The sequence below is a fragment of the Balaenoptera borealis genome, assembly GCF_965194805.1.
Source record: "Balaenoptera borealis genome assembly, chromosome: 10".
Taxonomy (NCBI): Eukaryota; Metazoa; Chordata; class Mammalia; order Artiodactyla; family Balaenopteridae; genus Balaenoptera; species Balaenoptera borealis.
The window spans coordinates 63,380,724-63,404,607 of record NC_138874.1 but is presented as its reverse complement, the minus strand read 5'-3'; positions in this window follow the sequence as shown (position 1 = coordinate 63,404,607).

Genomic DNA, 23,884 nt, shown 5'->3' with positions numbered 1-23,884 from the left:
AGATCAGGCCAAGGACCATGGCTGACTTTCTCCTCTGTGGGTCTAGGGATGGAGGGTGTGGGTATCAGTAGGGGCCTTCCCCGCAGTATGATGACTAATTCTAGGATGTGCACACAGGTACAGCCAGAGCTCTTTCCTCAGTTTCTAGAATCTGAGGTCCAAGGTCACACGACCAGCCAGGCAAAGAACCAAGACTCCAGCCCTCTGGCCTTGGAGGCTTTCTCTGATGCTTCAGTGGATAGAGGAAGGAAGGCATGATGGCAGAGGACATACCCACCCTTCTCTCCTGACGTCCAGGCCGCAAGCAGGGCCGGCTGGCTCGCAAACATTCCCGGGGCTCCAGAAGGCAAGACACTGGCTGATGGATTCAGTGGGAGCCCTGACCTCCCCCGGGAACTTGTGGGGAGCTCCCTCCCAGCTCCAGTCTCCTCGGTCTGTCTTCGAGGCTGCCCGGAAGCCGTCTCCCTATGATTAATGAGCATTTCCCCTCCCGTGGGCCCCATGCTGGGGGACGGATGGGATGTGGCTTTGGCTGTCGTGGGTAATGCTGGGGTTTGGGGAGCCTTGGAACGTGGACTACAGCTGTTTACTTGGCAGGGCCTTGCTCGCAGATGTGAGGCTGCAGGGGTGAGTGGGGACGTGAGGGGGTGGGGTGGAACCCAGAGAGAAGCCCGTGCCATTGCCGCTCCTCAGAAGGAGCCCGTTCTTGGGCCCCTGCGCTCCTGGAGAGGACTCACACCGATTGCTGGGAGTTCACAACCATTGCTCTCAGAACCAGCCCCTGATGGTGGCCCAGCTGCCTCCAGCTGTCTCCAGATGTTGGTCCAGTTTCTTCTGCCCCTGCACCTCCTAGATGCTGACCCCAAGGCCCCTCTTACTCCAGCCAGTGTGGTTTTGGTTTTGAGATTGAAGCAACATTGGCCACAGGCCCCGGCTCCAATTATCTTGGGCAGTGGAATTTGGAGCCGGGAGAGGCCAGGCTTGGAAGAGTTCTTAGCTAATGGAAAGACGAACCGTGGGCTACTCCCTGCTTAGCTCATCTCAGGGGACAGGGCAGGCCCTGTATCTTCCTAGAGCATAGCCATAGGTTTCCAGGATGTGAGCTCAACACCAAGGGTGGGGGTCCATTCCCACCCCATCTGGGACACTTTTCTGTTCCTTGCTCAGAGGGGCCTGCCAGGTCTTTTTCAACCTGGAACAAAAAGATGTAAGGGAGGCAAGTAGGGAGGCTTCTCGAGTTATTGTCTGAGTGTGGTTCAGGTGGAGGTTAGAGAGGTACGCAATATATTCTGTTGCTGCTGAATAATTTTGTGCTTTTTTTTTTCTTGGCTGCATTGGGTCTTCGTTGCTGTGCGCGGGCTTTCTCTAGTTGTGGTGAGCAGGGGCTACTCCTCGTTGTGGAGTGTGGGCTTCTCATTGCGGTGGCTTCTCTTGCTGTGGAGCATGGGCTCTAGGAGTGAGGGCGCTTCAGTAGTTGCAGCACGTGGGCTCAGTAGTTGTGGCGCACGGGCTCTAGACTGCAGGCTCAGTTGTTGTGGCACATGGGCTTAGTTGCTCTGCGGCATGTGGGATCTTCCTGGACCAGGGATCAAACCTGTGTCCCCTGCATTGGCAGGCAGATTCTTAACCAATACGCCACCAGGGAAGTCCTTGGGCTTGTTGATATGAGTAATTCACCTGTTCCTTCTTCTTCCATCCTTTCAAGCTCCATCCATCTCTCCATTTAATTATCCATCTTCCAGTCATTCCTTCCATCCATCCATCCATCCATCCATCCATCTACTCATCCATTACTTTATTTCCACACATCTCTCCATCCAAGCATCCATCTATTCTTCCATTCATGCATGCATCCATACACACACTCCAGTTGAATGCTTGCACTAGGCCAGGCCCTGTGCTAGTTTTTAGGATGCAGAGAAAAATAGTTAACCATCTCTGCCCTGAGAACATTCCCAGTCTAGTGACCAGATATAAACACCAATGTCTCCTCAGCAATGTCAAGTTGTAATGAATGTGAAAGTTGTTTCGTGAATCCAGAGGATTAACTGACTCCAACTCAAATGACACCTCCTCTAGGACACTTTCTCTGATCCCCCCATGTGACATGGGACTTTGACAGGCAGAGAAGGGGATGAAGGGCATTTCTGGCAGATGGACCAGGCTTTGCCATGGCTAGAGCTCTGCAAATACATAGCATGTTCAAGGGAACGCAGCACTGTGGCTGCAGGGGGCTGAGAAGTGGGGAGATAGGCTGGAGTAGAAGGAGAGTGCTCAGGGCCAGGTGGTAGACCGCCTTGGATGCCAGGTTAAGGCTCTTGAATTTCCCTGTGGTCCTCGAGGCACCAGGGAGCGGTGGGAAGCAGAGGCGAGACCTGGTCAGACTTCTATTTTAAGAAGATCATCCCAGCTGCGTTAGATATTTTTGAGGTATGCATACATGGGTTTGGATCCTTCTATTTAAGACCTTAGGCAAGCAAATTAATTGCTCGGTTTCCTCTTCTCCAAAATGGAGGTGATGCTCTCTACCTCATTGACTTGTGTGGTGTAAATGAGATGTTACTTAAGAAGTGCCTGGCAGAGTTCCTGGCACAGTTCCTGACACATAGTAGATGCCCACTAACCACCTTATTCTGGGCTCTGCCTGGACCCAGCTGGAATGAGAGCTTGGGTCTTCTGCTACTGATTTCAACTCACGGTACCTATTTGGGCCCATCACTTTATCGCCAAGGACCTCAATTTTCTCATCCACAAAATGGGCACAAGAGTAGCCACATGGTAGGATTGCTATGATGAGTGGACCAGGTGATGAGTGTGCCTGGCAAGTCGCCTGGGCTGCAGGCATAGTGGGGGTATCAGACTCAGAGAACCAGTGATGCCCCAGCTTGGGACTGGGGGACTGGGCCAATGACACTAGGTGCTCTGGCACGGGGCCACCTGAAGCTCTTCCCGCCCATGAGTAGCTCCCTCATCCCCGCACTGCCTCGCCCTGCCCAGCTGCTCCGAGGAGATGGCTCCCTGGCCCCATGACTACAGCTGCTAATCTCCGGGAGCAGAGGGCTGAGACGAGACCCAACACGTCCATGGCACTCGACAGTCTGGTTTACCCAATGCTGTGGCTCTGTGCCATCCCCCCAGCTTCCGGGCTGGGGCTGCTGCCCACCACCCCTGCCAGGCTCTCCACACGGACCTCAGCTGCTGCCTGACTCTTGATCCTGCTGGGCCAGGAAGAAGTCAGAGACAGACGCGTCCAAGAAAAGAACCATGTCCGTGAAGGGCCCACTCCACCTGCCCTTCTGCAGTGACCAGGAATGTGGAGCGGGAAGATCTCGTACCCACGTCCTCTCCTCTCACTTGTCACTTGGCCTCTGGGAGAGCCTCAGTTACCTCATCTGAAAAATGGGGATGATAATACTTCCCTCACAGGTTCTATCTGCGGGTCAAGAAAAGACAGGGAAGAGAAAGACCTTTGTAAAGTGTCACTCATGTGTGTTCTGTGCCTAACAGCAGAGTCACCTAGTTCCTGGCCTTGTTCTCAAGGACAATATTGCCCTTCCGTGGGAGCAAAGGGCAGGCCAGGCTGATGGCTGCAGCAGGAACAACTTCCAGAAAGAAATAAAGTGCCCTGGGGAACTAGGAACCAGGAAGGGCTCTCGAATTCCATCCCTTCTACCTAGTCCTTGCTATGCTGCACACGTACATGCTTGCACACGCACAAAAGCACACTCATGCACCCACACCTCATACATTCGCACATGACACAAATTCACAAATTCGTACATGTCCACTTACACAACACATGTACACACAGCACCATACCCCGTGTTCACACATACCCACTCTTCTCCAGGATGTGTACACGTGTTTACACACAAATGCACAAACCTGTGCCTGCATCTGTATGCACACACCTACAACCCCTTCACAAATGATGACTTTTCAGGGGTAGAAATACCTGCAGTTGATTGTGTTGACTCTGATACCCTGGAGCAGAAAGTACCAGAATAAACATCATACTATAAAATTGCAGCACTATAGATCTGGAAAATAAGGGAGGGATTATGCGAGCCCCCTCCCCCTCCCTCACCTGCTGCTTGCTCACTTGCAGGTGGGGAAATTGAAGCTCAGAGAGGCAGGGCCCAGGCCACAGGACAGCTCTGTGACCTTGGCCAAGACAGGAGTCTCACCATGGTTGTGGGCAGACCCTCTGACAGCCTGCGCCCCTCCTCCTCATTTCTCTGCTCTGAACACTGGATCTGGCAGCCCCCATGGTCGCCCAGCCCCTCACTGTGCTCTTGGTTCCTCATTCGGGGCAGGACAGAGGAAAAACCCCTGACTTGGGGGGCATGAGCAGCCCCTGCCAGGGATGACACAGATAGTGGGCCACTTGCCAGTTGGGTCTTCTGAGAGGACAGAAAAGCCTGGCTCTTCACCCCAGGAAGGGTGGTGTCCAGGGGCTGGTTTATCCATGGGCACCCCAAGCCCGGGCCTATGGATTACTGTTTTTCCAAAAATATTTGTTACCTGAAAAAAAAATGATCGGCTTCAAAAAAATGACTGCAAAATCAAAATTAATTGATGTTTAATTGAATATGTGCATAATGTAACATCATGTCAACTTGTTAAGTTCAACTCAGCTCCTATGAAGTTATATGTAAGTGATATTTGAAGTGGGATGTAGACGCATTCTGATGTGTTTATTATGATGTGGTATGACATTCTAGAGTGAGAGGGTTGCAGGGGGAGCTATGAAGATTTAAAAACAGCTCTATTGGGGTACTGTGGGGTGGGAGTGCTGCCCGTAATAGCTGAGCTACTTTATGACTTGCCTGTCAATGCCTGCTGGGGACTCCCTGGAAGAATCGAGCCGTTTCAGTACCCACCAATGGATAAGCTAAACTCTAGAGAGCCATTTGAACTCTAATATTCTAGACTCTTCCTGGATCATCCAGCAGGTTCATGCAGCAGCTGAATAGGCTCCGCTTGCCCCGGCCTGTCTCCCTGGGGCTGGGGATGCAGATAGGATAAGGCAAGACAGCCTGGAGAAGTGGAGACTTAACCTTTACCTCCATAACCGAGGCAGCCCATGGGCAGAGCTTTGGGGACCAGGGACCACCAGATTTCGGGTGACCGTAGGAAGAACGATAGAGCAGTTCTGCAAAAAAGAATTACAACGGCGCTCACTTCTGCACAGCCCGGGGCTGTTTGCACAGCATTTTTAGGCTCTTCATCTTGTTTTCACGATCACATTGGGCAGTCAGGCTCAGTTTCCATACCTGGGCGAGGGGACCAGGGAGGCTCAGAAGGGTTGAAGAAGTCACACAGGTTCTCACTGTTGAGACAGCACAGTTCTGGGACCACAGCCCCGCCCTCCTGACTCTGGGCTGGGCAGAGCTCCCCTGCCCCCCATCCTGCCCTCCTGGATCCCTGCATTTGCATCTGGCTTCCTCCTGCCTGCGCTCTCCCGGCTCCCATCAGCTAGCCGCCCTGAGCTCAGCACACTGTTGGAAAAGGTTCCTGCTCACAAAGAGCCAGGTGCTTCCTCACACCTCCCAGCCTCCTGTGCTGACACCGGGCCCACGTCCTAGTTCCGGCTAATGGATTGTGAGCAATAGGGGCGTGTCTCTTCCAGGGCCCGCAGATGCCGATTTATGCCGAGGCTAATGGAGTGTGGGCTCCAGGACTCTCACTTGCCCTGGCTCCTCTCTCTGGGGGCCATGGGTATGTTATTTTGTAATTTCTGTGTACAGTGGTGTTGCAACAGCTGAAAAATATAGATGTAAAATACATGTGAAAAGATATATTTTACATGTATAATTTTATATAACTTTTCTGAGAGACAGCCCCTAAATTATATAAGTTTCAGGCCCACAAAACCTGGATGTGCCCCTGTGGCTGAGGCAGTTAATTGATATGTGCCTCTGCCATCCGCTATCCCCTTTTCTGCAGTGGCCTTGGAGACTGAAGCCACGAGATGAAGGAAGGCTGCTTGCCCGATGTAGGCCTTAATGTGAGTGAGAATAAAGCTATCCTGTGAAGTCTCTGAGGCTTGGGGATTTATCTGTTACACAGCTTAACCTACAATGCTGACCCATACACACACTTTCATCCCCATTGCATGGAAGTGGAGGCTGAGGCTCTGTCTTTGGTGGGTAGTGCAGTGTTCCCAGAGGGGCAGTGGAGGGGTGGGGACTTGGAACTTGCTTCCCACAGAGACCAGGACCATATGAACCCTGGTCTGTGGACTCTCAATTCAGAGCTCTGAGTACGGGAGACTTGGGTTAAGACCAGGTGTTCCAGAAGCTTCATGGAGACCAGCCCTATCTCCCAAGGGACCTCAGAGTGAGGGGTAGCTGTGTTAGGGCCAAGCTCTCAGCCTGGAGTCACAGGGTGTGGGCAACTTTGGGAGTTATCTGAAGGTGTCTGGTGCCCTCCGGGACATCTGGGTCCCTGCAGCCCAGCATCCCAGATGCTGACCTCAGAGAAGGAGGTCAAGGTCATGGCCTCAGGGTAATCTGTTTCTCCCAGCATGGATGAAACAAGCAGCCCTGATTCCTGGCACAGCTGTTCCCTGACACGACTCTAGAACCAGGCTCAATCCCCTCCCAGGAGAGGGGAGAGGCCACAGGTTCGGAGATCTGAAGGACCAGGGCAGGAGATGCTGCGTACTGGGGCTGGCTCTGCCTGCTCTGGGCTGAGGGCAGCAGCTTCTGGAGTGCCGGGGACAGCAAGGGCCCATGAGCCAGAGCTGCCAGGGCATCGGGGAGTTCTTGCTGCCGTCTTAAGGGCAGCATCCTTAATAAACTGTCCCATACATAGTACTGCATTTATTCTTCAACAGCTAATCGAAACGGTGACACGTGGGGCTGTGTATGGTGTGTACATATATATTTTCCTGACTACACCCAAGCACGTATGTGCTACACAAGTAGGCATGTCCACCATTTTATCTAAATGGAGATTCTAATTCTCACCGAGAATGGTGGGAGGACTGAATAAAATATTGGGTTGGCCAAAAAGTTCGTTCGGGTTTTGCCATTAAGATGTTATGGAAAAACCCAAACGAACTTTTTGGCCAACCCAATAATTTGACGCCACGCGTTAGCAGTGGCTTGGCCCAGAGTGGCACTTGATTCAGTATATACATTATAATCACTATTATAGTTGCTCTTGCCTTTGCTATAAATATTTGTACAGTTTGGTAGCTCTGGTGCCACCAAGGTTAAGGGCTTTGTAGTACTGGGGCAGTCCTCAGAACCTTCCGGCCTGTTTCGGAGCCCGGCTTCTTTGCCTTGTGATGCTCTGGTCTGGGTGGTCTGCAGGCTCCTACCCTCTGTCTGTGCTGGTCCCCAGTTGACTCTGCTGAACTGGTCAGCAGGGCTTGAGCCCCAGGGAGTCTTGCAGCCGTGGGTAACCTCAGAGGCTTCCACCGGCCGCACTGTGCCCTGGCCCTGTCTGCTGCTGTGGCCGTGCACAGCAGCACCAGTCGGCTCTGACCCCGCCAGATGCCAGCTGTGAAGTGCCCTCTGCCCTCTCCTGCCGCCAGGTGAGCAGCTTGACAACTCTCTTGGCTTTAGGTAGGGAAGGCTGCTCCCCGAGCTGGGTCTTGTCTAGAAAGCTCTCACTGTCGTCTTAGGCCAGGTTCCGTAGAAGCAGAGGGTAAAAGCAGGATTCCTGTGCAAGTGCCTTGCTGAGGGGTGTTCTCAGGACAAACCAGTGAAGCAGTGAGTGAAGCAGGGAGGCTTCCTGCCAAGCAGAGCGGTGACGGTCTCTTAGCCTGATCACATGGGGAGCTCTGGAGTATGAATTGCACCAAAGGTTTGCCCCAACTTGAAGCAAAGGGGCTGGGATTTAAACTCTGGCATCTGTAAGTAATGGGTAGAGGGCTGCCCCTTGGAAGGATGGGCAAATTCCCCAGCATCTTCTGGCAAGACGGCTCCCATCAGCTAAGGGCGGTTCTGTGGAGAAGGGTACAATTAGCAACCCCCTACCGCCGGCAGCTGGGGGATGGAGACATGGACCCGGCCACCGGTCCAGGTGGGGCACCAATCATACCCGCTGCCCCCTCCATGTCCATTTCTTCTCTTCAAGGATGATCTTGTATTCTTCCCAGATTCAATTCTGCTTGGCTTAAGAAACATCAATTATCTGAACCTACTGTGTGCCCAGCCCCAGGGATGGCCTGCGTATGCTGGAATGCACACAGGTAACAGGCCTGCCTGGCAGGGTCTGTGGTTGCTTCTGCTGTGGGCTTCCACTCTCACCCACATCTGACCCCCTGGGTCTTGCTCTTTCCCTCTAAGACCTGCCCAAGGCCACGTTCACGAAGGCTGTGTGATGGCGTCTGCTCCAAAGCAGAGGGAGGTTGACCTGGCGAATGTGTTTTCTGTTACAAAAGGAGCTAGAAAGGACCCATTTTCTTTGGAATTGGTGCTGGGCGGTGGAGGAACGGTCTAACGCATGCATGTTTTTCCCTTTCTGCAAACTTTCCAGCCGAGCAGAGGAGGCTGCAAAGAGACAGACTCTCTCTCCTGTCCTCCTCCCCACCCTCTCCCTCCCGCTGGGCTGTCTCAACTGCGGCCTCGGCCTTGTAGCTACTGCTGGGGAAAACAGAAAACCACAGCTATGCGGCACCAAACAGGCCTGCATCATGTTTACGCAATGACAGAGGACTGGGCCAGTCTCCAAAGAGGCGGGGGCCCCTGCGGCAGTTCAGACAGCCCTTCCACGTCCAAGGCTGTGCTTCGGAGGCCGCGAGGGCTGAAGGGCCCTTGGCGGTCACTGCCTCCAAGTCTCTCATTTCACCAGGAGGCCTAGAGACAGGGAGTGAGTTGGCCAAGGTTGTGCAGAGAACTGAGTTCTGGTTTGGGGAACGTGGGAGGGAGGCCGAGGCTGAGGTTCCGGGGGGAGGTGTGGGGCATGGGGGGTACTTGTTCCCACTCACATGTGGCTGTTCTCAGCTCCTGTCCCCTCCTCCCCTCGTGTCTAATCAGCTGCTAGGTTTCACCCCGAGGTCACTGTCACCGGATGAACAAAGAAGGGAAAAACAAGGAGGCCAGGCCTCAGAGATGGCCTGAAGTAGCTCCATTTCCTCAGCCGCACGTCTTGTACCAGAAGGATGAGGACTGCATCCCCCACTGAGAAACCAGAGGCCTGAGACGGCCTGCGTTCTGCAAGGAGTCACTCCGGGAACCTTTCTTCTCTCCCACTGCCCCGCAAGTACCTCTAGCCTCTCTGGGCCCCATTCACATCTCATGACCTTGTCTCCTGTTTCTGCGCAAAACTGAGACCAACTTCTCTTCTTTCCATCTTGGATCTGTTCATCCTGGGTGCCCAGCCTCTCCTGCTGGCAAAGGAGGAGGGACAGTATCCCTCCTTCCCTTCTCCGGTGCCTTCTTGTCCCCCAGAGACTGGCTCCAGGAATTCGCATCTCTCTTCTACAGCACCAACCCGTCTCCAGGCCCGGGGCCCCTGCCCTCTGCGTACAACTCGGCTCAATTCCTGAGGCTGCCACCTCAGCTCTCTCACTGTTTCCACTTCTCCAAGAAATGTGTGGCCGCAATGCTTTAGAACTCTGGAAATTTGGCCGCTTGTTTCCACTCCGTTCCAATGTCTTTGAGGTCACCAATGAGTTGTCAAAACTTAGTCCTACTCTATTTAGTCTCTGTCCTGCATTTGACACTGTGACCCCCTCCCCAGCCCCACCTTGTCGTTTATCCCATTCCCCTTTCTTGAATCAACTGTCTGATCTCTCCTCAATCTTCAGCAATGCTTTCTCCTCTGTCTGATGTCCAAAGCTGGTTCTTCCCCTGCTTTCTAGTCTCGGCAGTTTTTGCCTAGGAAATGAGTGTGAAATAAGAAAAGCTTCATTTATTCCTAGGGATATAGCTTTGTCTACATTGTTGAAGACTTGAAAGTCACACTCTCAGATTACCCATCCTCTGCTCTGAATCTGCATGGATCATTACCTATCAGGACCCCCTTCCTGGATGTCTCCCAAATTTCTAATTAGAATCAGCATCTCCTACATCAAGCTCATCATCTTCTCCACCAAACCCCTCCACGCTTGGCTGAACGTGCCACTCAGTTGCCAGCGTCAAAAATCTGGGTTTCTTTCTTGTGGTAGGCTGAATAATGCCTCTCCCCTGCCCCGCGATATTGAGATCCTAATCCCTTTGCAGATGTGATTAAGTTTAGGATTTTGACATGGGGAGATTATCCTGCATTATCTGGGAGAGCCTGATATAATCACAACAGACCTTACAGGAGGGAGACAGGAGGGTCAGAGTGAGTAGTAGGAGATGTGATAGTGGAAGTAAGAGGTTGGAGTGACGTGGCCGCAGGCCAAAGACTGCTGACAGTCCTTGGAAGAGGTGAGGATGGTTTTTCCTCTGGGGCCTCCAGAAGGAACAGCCCTGCTGACAGCTTGATTTTAGCCCTGTGAGTCTCATTTTGGACTTCTGGCCTTCAAAACCGTAAGAGAAGAAAAGTGTGTGTTTTAAGTCAGTAAGTTTGTGGCAATCTGTTAGAGCAGCCATGGAAAACTGATAGAATCCTAATCTTCTCCATCACTGCCTATGCTCATTTGGTCCCAAATCCTATCAAATTTCTCTCCAAAATATCTTTCAGGCTTGCTCCTTCCTTTCTATCCTCAAGCCCATGCCATCATCATTTCTCCCAAGAGCTTTAACCGATCACCCTATGTTTCTAAACTGTGCCTTCTGTTGCTTCCAGAGTTAGGCTCTGACCTGTGTTTTATGGAGAAGATGGGCCCCTCTTCCACAGTTTTGACTTCCAGGCTAGGGCAGGAGCTTGATGTGTTTAGACTATGGGGAGCCATGGGATGTGTCGTGATCAGTCCCTAGCCTCTCTTTCCTGCCCATATCCCTACCTCACACCCTACCATATAGTCACATGGGACAATAATGGCAGGCACTCAGCTGGTGCATCATCCTTACCCTGAAATACTCCTCTGTGACTTCTACTAAATCTTGAAGAGTCTGAGCCTTCTTTGGGTCTCAGCTTTCTCAACTGTCCCATTAAGAGGCTTGTCCAGACAAGCTCCAGAGCTGTATGGAACACTTTACCCTCAATAACTGAACCAAGTAGATTTCGTTGACCACTCAGTGCTCAAAAGGTCCCTCAATGGCCACTAACCCACCCTGTCTTGCTAATAGATGGTGTGTAATGGGCTGTGTTTCCCAATGACGCCCTCTCAGAGTCAGTGGGCTGTGCATACACGTGCGGCATATTGTGGGTTTGTGCTTGCGTGTTTTGGGGGGAACAACAGAATTCTAAACAGTTTATTAAAGAGCTGCTAAAGGCGCCTTGGCTATGAAATTTCTCCAGGAAAAAAAAATCCCTCCTTTGACGATTTAAGTGTTAATGATTCAAAACCATATGGATCATATTTCCCTCCCATCCGTATGGTTTTTAAAAAGTATCAGTGAGACTGCTTAGGGCAAAATGCATTTATGATTCTATCGATCCGGCAGCTTTGCGAGGGCCATTCAACAGATCTGAGTGAGAGGAGAGCCTGGCGGGCCAGGATGTGGGCCCTTCCCTGGGCGTTTTCCTCATAGCCTCCAAGGAAAATCACTCTTGGTGTCTGGGGAGAGTTTTCAGCCTGCAGCTTGGTGGGAAAGGAACGTTCTATCCCGGTGGGGTTTTTTGCAAAACCTCCAGAACTAATTTTAAAAAGACTTAGGCTTTGGCAGACTGAAGAGGTGTTAACTCAAACCCGGGTGTATTTCAAGGGAAATGTAATTAGAAAAATGCTCTCCTAGTTAGCTGGGAGACTGTGCCGAGCAATAAAGATTCCTGTTGGAGAATTGTTTGGTGAGATAAAAACATGCTGCATCAGGGTCAATGTGCAGGCATGCATGTGAGCTCCTCACCTCCCTCCCCTGCTCAGGTACCGGGGCGACGAAACCCAGTGTGAAATGGACACTTGCAGAGACCATGCACGGGGGTCCTGCCATCTCCACCAGTCCTGCCCTTAAGGAGCCAGTTACTACTGCTGGTCTCCTCCATGAACCAGAGTGGGATGGAGTGAGGGCACCTGGTTGATGTGAGGGCAGGTTTTGATCTGTAAAGATTCCTGGGCTTAACCTCTTTCCAGCCCAATCAGATGATTCTGACAATTAGTCTGATTTGGGCATGTCTGGCCTATGGGTGAAGTCCCACCTCCCAGTGTGATAATCTAGACCCTTCACAGCAGGACTCAACTCCCCTTGTTGGCTTTATCTTTTTTCCCCCTTCTCCCATGTTTCTTTTGCTAGTAGACCTTCCAGAGTCATTGTGGCCCCACTCCTCCCCACCTGGTTCAGGCATCCCTATGCCTGGGATAACAGGTTCCCTTTCTTCTCTAGAACAATCCATGCTGCAAGGACACAGCAGAAATTCTGCTTTGCTTGTGGAGAAGCCCCTATGGGAGTTTGTCCCTCCTTTCACTTAGGCCCTTCAGCAGAGTGGACACACATCCGTGACCACTGTCTGCAGCACTGTGTGTTGTCTCCCCATTGGGCCTGAATCTTTGAGCTTCTGTGGGGAAGAGACTTGTCAGAGTCCCATATGCACCACAGTCAGGGACTAGCATAGCGCTTGACATGTGGTCAAGTGGAATGAATGTGGAATGAATAGGGTAAACTTTGAGACTCTCCAGCAGTGTTTCACCCATCCATTCATCAGACCCGTCCACTCATCAATCCACCCATCCGTTTACCTCTCCACCCACCCACTAGCCATCCATCTATCCATCCTTCCATCCACCCACCTATCCATCCTCCACCATCCTTCCATCCACCCATCACCCATTCATTCTTCCATCCACTTATCCACCTACCCATCAGGCACTCATGCAACAGATTGGATGCTTTTTCTTTAATCACACTGAATTTAATATAAAAATGATCTTGGAATATTTCAAACCCTTATACTCTACTAGCATATTATAACAAACAACCAAGGACTACCCACCCAACTCTATCTTATCTTAATATTACGCCGTATGTACTTCAGATTTTTCTTATTAGGAATTTAAACACTATAGAAATGGTTGAAGGTGCATATGTGAACCTCCAAAATTCTGTCTTTCTTCTCATCTCCCCAGAGATGGAGTTTCTCATTCTTATACATGTTTTAATTTTTTTTTACCATGTATTTCTGTGTTCATAAACAATACATAGATTGGTTTTTCAGGTTTTAAAGTTCCACACAAATGATGTCCCATTGTGTGTGTCATTTTATAACTTGATTTATTTTTGCTTATTCTTATGATCCTGTTGCACTTTTTATGTCTATCTCCATTAAAGCAACTATTAGCTTGTCGTATGCTCATCTATGTCTCTCCGTCTGGGTTGCAAGCACACTCCAGAGGGCAGAGAGCTCATGTTTACATCACCATTTCCCCAGAGCCAGCCATAGTCTGGTTGGCTGCATGGATAAAGGGCAAACATTTACTGAGTGCCAGTGCTATATCAAGTGCCAGGCTCTGGGGTGGGCACCCAGATGTGGCTCAGCCTCAGCCCCAGCCCCAGGGGTCAAAGACAGTCCAGATCAAGAGCCAGGCTAGAGGTGGGAGGGAGTCTACAGAAAGGCAAAGGAAGAATGAGAGATTTGACGACTTGGGGGAGAGGGTCAGGAAAGGCTTGGCTTGTCATGGGGTGATAGGAGTCAAGCATTGAAAGATAAGGAGAAGTTTCACAGTCAGGTGAAGAGGGATAAAGACATTGATAAGCAGAGGAAACTGCACAGCTGAGACTTGGCATCTAAAGCCATTGGTTCCTGCTTCCTTGCCTGGGAGATGCCTCCATTGGAATCATTTCTTTACTTAAGGCCTTGGGTCCCCTTTTCGGGTACACCTTTGCATTCAGCATGGACCTTTTGAAGCTTTATCTCATTTACCCATTCATCCCTTCATTCATTCAGTCCACAAATATTTACTGAGCACCTACTATGTGTCAGGCTCTGTGCTCGTGCTAGGACACACCAGGGAGCCAGAGGGATGTTTCTTGCCCTCAGTCTCATGGGGAATGAGAGAGACAACAGAGCAAACAGGTAAGAAAAACGTCAGATGGTGAGCATTCTCCACACAGAGTCCTTAAAGAATCTGATGGGCTTTTGAGTCCCGGATCAGGTACTTACTGGGGTAGTGGGGACTCCTTTCAGAGGAGGGGACACTTTAACTTGAGATCTGAAAGATAAGACGGAGGCAGCCATGGGAAAACCAGGGGGAGAGCACACAGGAAGGAGAGAACTGGCTTGTTCAAGGCGGGGAGAATGGCCTGTGTGTCTGGGATGGGGCCAGAGAGAGAGTGATGGGACGGGAGGCAGTTGTCACGTTGCCTGCGGGGCAGGTAAGGGGCTTGTGCTTTATTCCAACCAGATGAGGAGACTTAAGAGGGTTTTAAACAGAGAAGTGATGAGATCAGTTACTTTTAAAATGAATGAAAGTAGGGGCCTGAGCACTGGAGTTGGAAAAGAATCCGGGAGGCTCTTGTACAGTCCAGGTCGAGGTGACTGCTGCTTGCCGCGGTGGTCGGCAGCGGCGATGGAGACAGGTGGTTTTGGGGTGTGTTTTCAAGGCAGAGTTCATAGGTTTTGCTGAAAGGGTGGATGTAGGAAGAGAGCGAAAGGGCAAGTCTGTGACCTTGAACCTCGGGTGGATGCTGGGAGTCATTTTCACTGGGAGAGGAGCAGATTTGGAGGCTGGGGTAGGAATAAGGAGTTTTGCTTTGGCCTCACTGATTTTGAAATGCCTCTGAGACAGCCAAGCGGAGCTGCCGATCAGGTGACACAGGTTGGGGTCCCAGGGAGAGGCCACAACTGGAGATGCAGCTCTGGGCATCTGTCCTTAGCGTGGGAATGATATCTGCTAACCAGCAGGTGCCTTGTCCTGCCCACCTGTAGCTCACAGCCTCTCCCCCACATTCACTGTGTCCCTTCTGAGGGTTGGTCAGGGCAGGGATTAATGTGACCATTTTATCACTGGGGAAACAGAGGCCAAACAAGGACAGAGAGTGGTCTGAGCACCCAGGCAGAGGCAGGACTCCACTCCCTGCCCCAGGCCTGGATTCTCCTCACCATGCTGTGCAGGCCTCCTCTGCATGCCTGGGTGAGTGAAGGCAGCTTCAGCCTTCCCTGGGTCTCTGGATCTTCCTCTGTAAACTCGCCTTTTTTTTGTTGTTTTCATGATGCATCCAAGGTCAAAGGTGGCAGAGACAGGGCTCACATCCAGGCTTTCCCTGCATGTACCTGTTTATTCTGGCTGTCCTGGTGACCAGTGCCGGCCAGGGGCTGATGGTCACCCAGTGGTGGGCACCATGATGGGTACAACCCTCCACATTGTAAGGGAAGGGCAACCAGATTTAAGCTCATGGCGGGCAGGGAAAGGACTTATAAAAATCATAGCTTGCATCCCTAAATGCTTACAGCGCTGTAGGCATGGTTCTGAATACTGATACATGCAAGGTATTACACCCTTGGAAAATTAAGTACCAGGATCACAGGCATTTTACAGAGGGGAAGCAAGGCGCGCCTCGGAGGAATAACCTGCTCAGGGTCCCACAGTGAGGAGCAGAGCTGGGACTCAGACCCAGGTGGTCAGATCGCGAAGCTCAACCCTCAGCCACTTCACTCGACATGGTGTTAAATCAGTAAGTGGTTGTCGTCGGTTATGTTAGAGGTGGGGAAACTGAGGCCCTGTGTGTAAACTGTTTCCAGCTGGAACACACAGAAGACAAAGGTCCCCAGGGCCAAGACCTTGTGTTGGTAGGAGGTTCTGGGGACAAGGTTCCCTAGGACACGGGTCTCTGCCTGCCTGTTTGCGATAAGCTCTTGACAACGTAAACAGCCGTGTCCTGGGGAAACAGGAAGGGCAGACAGAGGCCCTGGCACACAGGCCGTGGCCAGATTAGCTAATGGCTGGAAGGAGAGGCTCACGCATCTGGGCTGTGCTTCCCGCCCACGGGGAGCTGCTGACAGGGAAGGGGAAGGCCCAAGGGCTCTTCCAGGGACAGGGAGACCTGGCCTCCACCTCCTCCACCGACTAAGCCACTGTGTGACCTGGGGCAGGGTCTGGTCCTCCGCTGGGCTGCACCAGCTTTGTCTCTAAAATCAGGGCTGGGTTAGAGTCAGATCCTCCATTCAACTAGTAAATATAGTTAGCCCTCCATATCCACGGGTTCCACACCAACAGATTCTATACCCACCGATGGACAATATTTGGGGAAAAAAAATTCTAGAAGGTTCCAAAAAGCTAAGCTTGATTTGCTATACTCCAGCAACAATTTATGTAGCATTTACATTTATTTATAATTATTTACATAGCACTTACACTGTATTAGGTCTTATAAGTAATCTAGAGGTGATTTACAGTGTATGAGAGGATGTGAACAGGACATGTGCAAATACTACACCATTTTATTTAAGGGACTTGAGCATCCATGGATTTTGGTATCTGCGGGGGATCCTGGAACCCAACCCTTGTGGATACTGAGGGACAACTATACTGAGTGCCTACTATGTGCCCGGTGAGGGGCAGCTGTGGCTGGGAACCACCCTCTGCCCCATCTTTTATTGAGGTACCAGCAGGTGGACACCAAACAGTCTGGCAATGTCCCCTCTTGGGGGTGGGGGGAGGACATGGCATTAGGGGGCACCTCCTTGAGAGGCCAGCAGAGGATCCCTGGAGGAAATGATTTCTAAGATGAACCCTGAAATGTGAGTAGGAGCTCACCAAGCCGAGGAAACCACCTGGGCAAAGGCTCAGAGGCTGGTAGGCATGTCACATTTAAGATGGAAAGGAGCTGGATTTTTTCTTTTTTTTTGTATTGAGGTAAAATTCACATAACAAAAAATTAGATAATTCATGGGTATTTCATATATCCAATCGCCTCTGCCTAGTTCCATCAGCTGTTTTTTACCCTGACCTTGCTGGTTTCCTGCTCTAAACGCTACGATTCCATGATTCGAACGGCAGAGGCAGGCTTGGCAGCATCGTGACAAAACACACTTTGGTCACACGGGATGATGTCATATTTACAAAAACCATTTGGTGATAGATGTGACATCGCCATTTTACATGTGGGGACACTGAGGAAAACCAAAGAGCTCTGCCCAAGGTCACACAGTCTCGGGCAGAGCCAGGATTCGCATGCAGGCGTCTGAGCTCATGTCTCAGGCCCTGGTGGTTCCCAAGTGTTGGTCTTCAGACCAGCTGGGCACCTGGATAAGAATTCAGATTTGGGGCTGGGGCCCGGGCATCTGTGTTTCTCATTCCTCCGTCCCCCCCAGGATGGGGAAATACCTCATGCCAGCGCCTCAGGGAAGAGACAGCAAGGGGCTGCTCTGGCTCAGGCCCCGGGGCACCGGGATCTGTGGCCACAGAAGCCTCAAGGTGGGCCCTTTTCCGGGGTGGCAGCTGGTGGGCTGGCAGCTTGAGAGTGGTGGGCGTCTGGGGGCAGCAGGGAGGGCAGATGGTGTGGGGAATGGGGACCAGGCAGCTCCAGGACAAAGCCCTCTTTGCCAGCATCCCCGGGTGTTGGCCCTGCTGACAAATGGGCCACGGTTTCTCTCATTAATTTGCGGTGTGGCGTGTAATAATAAAACGCTCCTTAAAGCTGGAACGTGGCGAGAGCGACAGCTTTCTCAGGTCCTAATGAGGATCATTAACTGCATATGAAAAGGTTTTATAAACATTTGTTAAACTCCCCGAGCTTACCGTGCCCATGGCCCGGGGCTCCCTGCGATGTCTCTGCCAGCCAGAGCCAGCTGGAGAGGAAAAGACCCAGGGCCCAGGCTCCTGCTGGCATCTTCGGAGGCTCCGCCACTCCCAGGCTTCTCCCGCTTGGCTGTGAAGTGACTGGGGGCTGTGCGTCCCGGAGCCCTTGCTTCCGAGCAGGGCAATCAATATCTGTTGAATGAATGGGCGGGTAAGTGGGTGGAAAGAGAGCCGACTCCACCATTTCCTAAATATGGGCCTTTGGGAGATTCCTTTTACCTCTCAGAGCCTCACACTCTTCTCCTGTAGAGATGCTATTTACTTCCCAGGTTTCTGGGAAAAGATTGGGTGCATTGGAACACACAGGTAATGGCTTCCTGATTACCCTCCTCCCCTCTCTCCCTCCCATCCTCCTCCCTCTTTACTTCTCTGTAGTAGGAACGCTCCCCCTGGAAGCTCAAGAGGAAGGAGAGATTGGGGCCGCAGGGATTCAGAGAAAAGGGAGGGTGGACGGACCCTCTTCTGGGTGGGGAAGAAGGGCCCAGGGGTCAGTCTCCTGCTACCTGTCAAATCATCCAGTTTGTTTCCCATTGCGCTCTGTGCTATACTCACGTCCCGTAACCTCCCAATATGCAGGAAAGTTCTGTCATGCATAATCATCTGCTGTTTATAGCCTTTGGGGTCATGGAAGAAGTTGGGCCTAACCAGGCCGAGCAGGGCGGGGGGTGGGGGGTGGGGAGGGCAGGATTCGGCCAGCATGGACTGGCCCTGGGCAGCTAGGCCTCCTCCCCGCAGTGGGGTGGGGGCCACGCCAGCAGGAGGGGCCTCGCAGGGCTTGCTGCTGGGCCTCCAGGGGAGGAGAGGAAGGGAAGGAGGCCAAGGGGCTGGCAGGCTCCCACCTCTCTCCTACCTGCAGGATGGCCCGGCAGCCCTTGGAAGGACTCTTCCTTGGTTGAGGAATCCTGTACCTCTCCCTGTGTTTATGGAGGCCTGGGGCACACCCCCGAGCTGGCTGGTCCCCAAGATCCTTCTCCCCCCAGTAGTCCCCTCCCTTCCCTTGCACCCCTGTCTCGCCCCTCAGCTCCTACTTCTCCGTTCCCGAGGAAACTTGATTATAAAACCACAAACAACACTGGCCTGCTTATTTAAGCCCATGTGCACGTGTGGCCCAATCCCCCAGGCCGAGCAAGAGTTTCCAACAGGATGGCCAGGGAGGAAGGGTGTGGTGTGCGCTGCGGTGGGGGAAACAGTGCAGAGACAGGTCCGTGAGCTGGGAATGTTTGCGGAGGAAAATCTTTATCAAGAGTGACCCTGGTGAAGCTGGAGCTGGGGGTGATGGGGTGTGTGTGTGGACGTGTGTATGTGCATGTATACACCATGCACACTGGGTGAACCGTGGAGACAGAAGTTGGGAGTTGGTGAACACATCTAGATTCACTGGCCCTATTCCCAGGATAATTATATACCAAAAACTGTGCGAGGCTCATTTATATCCATTTGACCACAGAGTTTTACCCCAGTCACTCTAAGAGGGGCATGCTCTTTTTATTCCCATTTTGTACACTAGGAGACTGAGGCTTTGGAGGTTAGTGTCTTGCCCAACATCACACTGCTGGACACCCCTATTGGAAATCCTTCCTCTGTGCTCCCACCTTGACCTGCCTCTGTGCTGCTTCTTGTCACACTGCGTTCGAGGCGCCTGGCTGTGTGCCCAGGACTGCCTCTTGTTTCTCACATTTGGGGGTGCATCTTCTTCATCCTTGTTGCACTAGTATGTGGCTCAGGTCCTGAAATGTGGGAAGGAGTCAATACAGTCCGATGGATCCATAAGTGATGGTGCTCAGTCACCCCCAGAGCAGAGGAGGGCGCTCTGCGGGGAGAGGACTTGGAGTGATGGTTCAGCTATAGCACACCCTGATCCCAGGACGCTTCATGGTTCCAAACTGGGCCTCGCATCAGAATCACCTGCACAGTCCCACTTGCTCAGTCTGCCCTGGGGTCCTGGAATGCATATGTAAATGAGCCCCCCCAGGGGATTATGACACCAGCCTGGCTCGGTGCCTTGCTCTGTTTTTCCCAAGAAGTGCTGAGTGTAGGGGTGAGAGAAGGTCCTGTATGACTTGGCCTCACAAGAGAGGGAGAAAAATCAACCAACATCACTATCTGCTGAGAACCTCACCGTCAGGACTTAACGGACAGATGGGGGAACCCAGGCTCAGAGAAGGGACAAGCTCACACAGTGGGTGGGGGCAGAGTTGGGACTGAGCCTAAATCACCTGAACTCTCAGCCCGGTCTTGCAGCTAGAATCAAAGTCTGAAGAGTGAGTGTGCAGATGGAGGGGAGGAAGGGAAGGGACCGGGCCGAGGTGGGTGTGAGACTACATAATGCGCTCAGCTTTTGCTATGAAACCCACTAGCTGCCTCACTTAGTTAAACTTATTTCGTGTTTTCCTCTTTCACTCAGCCAAGCACGTTCAACCTCAGGCATCTCTCCTGAAGCTAGAAAGAAGGGCAGGAAAGAGTTATAAGATTCCCTTTCAAAAGGAAAAGAAAAAAAGAAATTCCTCCCATCTCTTTAGCTCCCTCTCCTTCCCTTAAGGCAAAAATAGGGATCGGAGATGTTTTTAGTTGCAGCACTTCCTTGCAGCTCCTATGAATGTTTGTCTAGCTCTTCGTGGGCACTGTGAATTTACAGCTTGGCATCTCTGGAAGTAGCTTCAGGGAGAAAGATGGTGGAATTTTATTCCTGCTAATTTAAAACAATAATAATTGTTCACACGTTAGGAAGCATTCCTATTAAATCAATCCAATCTTTCGGAACAACTCGAATAGAATGAAGCTAAATTTCCTGATCGGGCTTCCGTTGGCTTGGTGACATTCATTGACTCATCCTGCCTTTTGTTTCAGCAAACAGTGGTTGAGAGCTGACCACGGGCCAGCCCCGTGCTAGGCACCATGCATGGGGAAAGGGGAGACAGCAAAGAATTAAGTGGTGATCCCAGACATGGGTGTGATTTTTCTCGTGGGGAATAGGGGGACAGGGGTGTCAATCACCTTAACATGGCTATAGTTCTGGGGACCGACAGGGTTCCCCGTAGTGGCTGGACACCTGGTGGTGGCTTTTCCTAACATCAGGAATCCAGGAGGAGGATGAGTTCTGGGGAGAGGTTGTGGGTTCACTTGGCCAGGTTTGTGTTCGGGGAACAGTGAACATGGGGGTGAACATGACGGAATCGAGCCCAGGATGGATGTGGGCACTGACTCAAGGTGAATCAAGACCTGAGTCGGACAGGGGCTTGGCTTCTCAGAGAATTCAGGGCAGGGAAACTGAGACCTAAACTCAGAACGAGGCTGAAAGGGGAGAAGGAAGGGAGGAATGGGTGTCCATTTCCAACTGGAGAACAAACACCATGGGTCTGGCAGGAATGAGGAGAGTAGCCAGAATTGCTGGACTGTCTGTTTCAAGGGGTGAGGCTGAGCTCAAGGCTTTGTCTGTGCTGAGAATTAGTCTTTATTTTGATTCTTGTATGTGCTGTGGGGTAGACCAGATCCCCACATGCAACCGGGACCTGAGCAAGGCTGCATTTTTGGGCTTGTGAGTCATCCAGGAGGAAGTGTTCGGGGTTGGGGGGCGGTAATTGGGTGGAAAAATCTGCATCCTAGAAAGAAGGTCTGAGCTAGCGCGGAGGAAATCTGTGGTGTCCTCAGAGATGCCACTGTATAAGGGGTGCCGTGGGGCTCTCTGAGGTGGGCATGTTAGAGCAGAAGAGGCTGGCTGGGGGGACCTGGAACTGGACGCCTCTGTGGCAGGAGGACCATATGCCGTGGTTCGCCAGGGATGGACCTGGTTTGTACCTGTGTTTCTGTGTGGACGTGAATAGTGCCTCCTCACAGTCCCAAAGACCCGGTTCGGATGATAACTGTTTATATTATCATGCCATCTAAAACAAACCCAGCACTTTGTGGGCCTGCCCATCGGACTGTCAACAAGCCTCTGCCTTGAAGAACCTCTCTGCTTCTTCTTTCGGTGCCAACCTTTATTAACTTGGTAACTCCTTCCTTTCTGATCTTCGGTTTTGTAAAATGATCATCACATAAATAACACAAGTGTCCGTTTCCCAGAATTGTTGTGACACTGACATGGATGAGAAAGATCTTTGTAAGCTCTCAAGGGCTCTATAGGAGACTGTGCCATCTCTCTGTCTCTCTCCAGCTCTCTGTCTCTGTCTCTCCCCACCCCCTCCAGAAATCAGGCCACCACGTCTTTGAGGCAGGGAAAGCGTGCTGACTGCTCTGGGACCAAGAAGATAGTGACTTCTCTTTCTCTTTTTTGTCCCCTTTCTTCTTTGTCCTGAAGATTCCTGCGGCTCTGTAGAGCCAAAGAGTGAAGACCCCAGGGACTCAGCTTAAGGGGCCTGGGTGGGGAGGACAGGTGACTAGGCTTCAGGGGAGGGAACAGCAGTGATTACACGTGTGCCCTGTGAGAGCATTTCCCGCTTCAGGTCTAGAACTGTGTTCTGTCAAAAAGCCGCACAGGCTCCAGGCACAGAGAGGGAGGCTGTTTGGAAGGAAGGAGGTGGAAGTTCTGCTTGCTCTGGGTGTTCGGGCCACAGGGAGATGTTGCATTTACTCAGGATGATAATGAGACTCAAATCCATGTCAAACTCAGTGCGTTGAAGAAACGGGGATATTTGGCCCAGAGAAGACTTAGAGGCCAAGGATTTACTGATCTTCTAAGAAAGGAGGCATTCCCATTTCTAGAGTTGATGTTCAATGAACCAGCTGCCCCAAAAAGGTAGTGAGCTTTATTGAGCTCCCCACCCCTGGAGGAATGGGAGCAGAAATTGCCTAACTACTTGGCAGTGTTGTGGAGAAGCAAAAAAGCATGTGCTCAAGGTTGGACAGTTGACTTTCAAAGTCCCTTCTAGGCCTGGCCTTCTGGGGCTCTCCTAGCACCAGCCTCTGTTTTTCGCAGCCAGCTGCCTTCTGGATGAGTTGAAAGGCTGCCCAGCTCTGGCCTCCTTGCTGGGTGGGGCTCCAAGGGAGCTGCCCAGGCCTCCCACTCCTGCTACACAGGGCCACTGAGTTCACAGTCTCTGGGGTGCCTCTTGCAGCCACCAGCCTCCTGGAGTCAAGAACTGAATGCATAGGTTAAACAAGGAAAAGGCAAAAACTACACACACACACACACACACACACACACACACACACACACACACACACGGAGACTTAGTCTGAAATGAGAAATACTGTCGTGCTTTGGCCTTTTATCATAAGCCTATGGAGATGAATATTCTGACCTAATAATCAAAACAGGCTGTAATTGCAAACAGACTCTCAAGGCTGCACGGCCAAGGGGAGAGCAGATGAGATACCCGCTGAGCACAGCAGGCCTGGCCCCGCCAACCCTCCTCCCACCCTCGGCGGATCGATGCGGGCAGCCAGACGTGCACCATTCTGCTGGACTGGCTTGATGGAGCCCTGCTCACATTCAGCCTTCCTCCAGGGACCCAGGACTCCCTTTGCAGGGGAGCCTCTTCAGAGGAAGCCAGCTCCTGTTCCCATCCTGAGAAAAACATGATTAAATACACTGCAACATCCTGAAACACAACAGGGAGGAGGGAGGGAGGTTTTGCTCCCACCCCTCCCGATCTCCACCTCCTCTTGGCTCTGGAAGATGTTCTCCTGGGTGCGCCACCAAAGCTGGAAGGTCTTCGTGTCCCCTCCCTGCTCCCACCTCCTTTTTGTGTTTTGTTACAGACACACCCTCAGCTCAAATTTGCTTTGAAGGTCAGTAATTTCCACTCCTTTTCAAAACAACTGCCCAGTTCTTCTGGGACCCTAATGTTGATTCTCTGCACTGAGGAATGAGTCTCCATCAACAACAAGTACATTCCAGAAATATCCATCCAGCATCTTCAATGAGCAAGACATCCAGAGGGACCAAAGACGAACCAGGCCTGGGCCTTGTTCCCAGGACACTCCCAATGGCTCCCAAAGACTCAACCACCGACAGAGCACAAGGAGCCTGTCTGCGCCCCTCTTAGGAGCCGTGAGAACCCTGAGGAAGGTGTGCTTCCACTGGGTGGGTCAAGGTGGTAAAGGGTTTTGGGCTAAGTATTGAGGAAAAGGAGGACTGATAGAATGAGTTGATTAGGGAGG